The 2,754-nt window shown below is 38.8% G+C and overlaps 1 non-coding gene across 1 annotated transcript; it reads left to right on the forward strand.

Moving 5' to 3' along the window:
• Positions 1–2,612: 2,612 nt before the first annotated feature.
• LOC126021087 (small nucleolar RNA SNORA29) lies at positions 2,613–2,754 on the forward strand. Its single transcript, XR_007499700.1, has one exon. It is a non-coding gene; the product is annotated as a small nucleolar RNA SNORA29 (small nucleolar RNA).

Raw genomic sequence — 2,754 nt, forward strand, 5'->3', positions numbered from 1 at the left:
ACTGACCCGCATTCAATCACAGCACCACATAGTCCCCTGAGTCCTGCCAGTAGCGGTCTCTGAGCACTTCCAGGGGTCACTACTGAGCAGTGAGTCAGGAAAAGATCCTGAGCATGGTCAGGTGTAGCCCAAACTCACCTCCATTACCCATCCTACAAAGCATTTCTATAGCCAGAAACGTGCATGTAGATAATTTTTGCTGACTTCCATGTACTATTGCTTTATTTAAACTCAGCTGAAATATTTACAACAAAAAAGGAACATTTTCTAAGGTTATTTCTAAGAATATTTGCTCATGTTTGTCTTTGCTTGCCCCCATTTCTCATTTAATTTAGCTACATGTCATGTGACAGCAAATATAGAACCAAGGAGATCTTTGTTCTACTTGCCTCAGATATGAGTTTCAATGAGTTGTAAATCTTAAAAACACAGAGGACCTTTATATTTCCTTCTATTATTATTTACACTTTTTTTGAGGTTGAAGATCAGTACAGATTTTATAGTATATTTCTCCACTTTATCTGAAACTATTATTATAAAAACATCTTTAAAAGCATGATTTATTCAAGACACAAAATGTGTTTTAAACTAACAAAAATAGTATTCAGATAGTTAAAAAAAAAAAAAGAAAGATACACCACTGACACAAAGCTAATTTTATTTTTTTTCCATCTTTGAATATAGAACCTAATTGTTTAAAATGGAAAAAAAAAAAAGGGCCAGAGAGATAGCACAGGGGTAGGGCAATTGCCTTGCATATGGCCAACCCAGGAGGGACCCGGTTAGATTCCTGGCATCCTATACGGTCCCCAGCCTGCCAGGGGTGATTTCTGAGGACAGAGCTAGAAGTAACCCCTGAGCTGAACCCAGCTAGGTGTGGCCCAAAAACCAATCAATCGATCAATAAAAAATAAAGTTAAAATATAAAATAAAATGGGGAAAAAAAAGCACTCCTGGACTAGAGAGATAGTACAACTTAGCATAGCACAGTGTGTATATTTTATAAGTTGGTAAAATGAATGAGGACTCTTCAGCATCACTTCTGCCACAGAAACAAATCTGGGGAGTTGCTTTGTTTATCCACTAAGGATTTGTGGGAAACAGCAACCTCATTCTCTGAGTTCTACAAAGACAATAACAGAAATGATATTACTGAACTTTGGCTTGTGGGTTACTGAGTTTTTAGTTTGGTTCCAAAACCTATGATGGCTGCAGAGCCTTAACACTCACCACATGGGGAAGAGGCTTTGATTGTCATGTGCTAAAGCTGATGAGGTTCAGAGTTTCACTGCCACACTCCATTTCTGGCAGAACATCACTAGGATGCTAGAGAATTAAGGTCTCCCTCCTATACACCCCCCAACTCCCCATCCAAGTCCTGACCTTTTGTAATTTGTGCCACTACTTCAGCTTCCAAGTCATTTTCTCTAGATCTATCTCCCTTGCTCTTCCCTTTCCACCACATTATGGGCATTTGGATAGGTACTTTAAAACAGCCAAGGTAGGATTGTGGGGGGAAACTGAGGTAGAGGAGAGAAATTGGGGACACTAGAAGACAACTAACACTGAGATGAGATGGATGCTGAACCTTGTCTAAAACTCAACTATAAATAACTTTGTAAATTATGTGCTTTATACACTTTATTTTATTTTTACTTATTTTATTTTTTTTATTTTATTTAAACGCCGTAGTTGGACTTCAGTCACCAAAAGAACACCCCCCTTTACCAGTGCAACATTCCCACCACCAATGCCCCCATCTCCCTCTTCCCACACCCCTGCCTGCATTTGAAACAGGCATTCTACTTCTCTCATTCATTAACATTGTCATGGTAGTGTTAGTATATTATTTCTTTAACTGCACTCACCCTTCTTTGAGGTGAGTTTTATATGGTGAGCAGGTCTTTTATTTATTTATTAATTGTTTTGATTTTGGGGCCACACCTAATGACGCTCAGGGGTTACTCCTGGCTATGCGCTCAGAAATCGCTCCTGGTTTAGAGGGACCATATGGGTCCCCAGAAATCGAACTGAGGTCTATCCAGTGTCAGCCATGTGCAAAGCAAACACCCTACCGCTGAGCCACAGCTCCCGCCCCAAAATAAAACCCTTTTTAAATGAAAAGCATAGGTACTTTATAGGCTAGAGATACTCAAGTGATAAATTGATTAGAGTTGTTGGATTTCCAAAAATAGTTTCCAGTCGTGTTTTAAAGAGATCTCACAATGATGTGCTCTAGTCTTTAATATTACATCTGCAATTCTGAAGAATATTTCCTCAGATTCTATTTAATAAAAGTTAGTTTAGTTTGTTATATAAACTAAAATATTACTTTTTTTTTTTACATAAATTCTTTATGGGATTCAGGGTAGTCATAGCTTTTGGGAGGTCTCCTTTCAATCACAACAGTTTATAGTTTAAGTACAGCACCCGGCAGCACTCAGGGGTTCCTCCTGGCTCTATGCTCAGAAATTGCTCCTGGCAGGCTCAGGGAACCACAGGCAATCATGAGATTCAAACCACCGGACCTTCTGCATGCAAGGCAAATGCCTTACCTCCATGCTATCTCTCCAGCCCTAAGTACAGATTTCTTAATATTGAAAATGTTAACATTTCCCATCTGACTGTCTACCCCATTATTTTCTATGGGTAGATTTTAGTGGCTGTACTTCTGGGATAATGTAAAATGGCCTTGATATGGAGAGAATATTTATTTGTGTTCTCCTCCTACATGAAATGGCTAAACAAACAAAA

Source organism: Suncus etruscus, chromosome 10 (genome assembly GCF_024139225.1).
Source record: "Suncus etruscus isolate mSunEtr1 chromosome 10, mSunEtr1.pri.cur, whole genome shotgun sequence".
Taxonomy (NCBI): Eukaryota; Metazoa; Chordata; class Mammalia; order Eulipotyphla; family Soricidae; genus Suncus; species Suncus etruscus.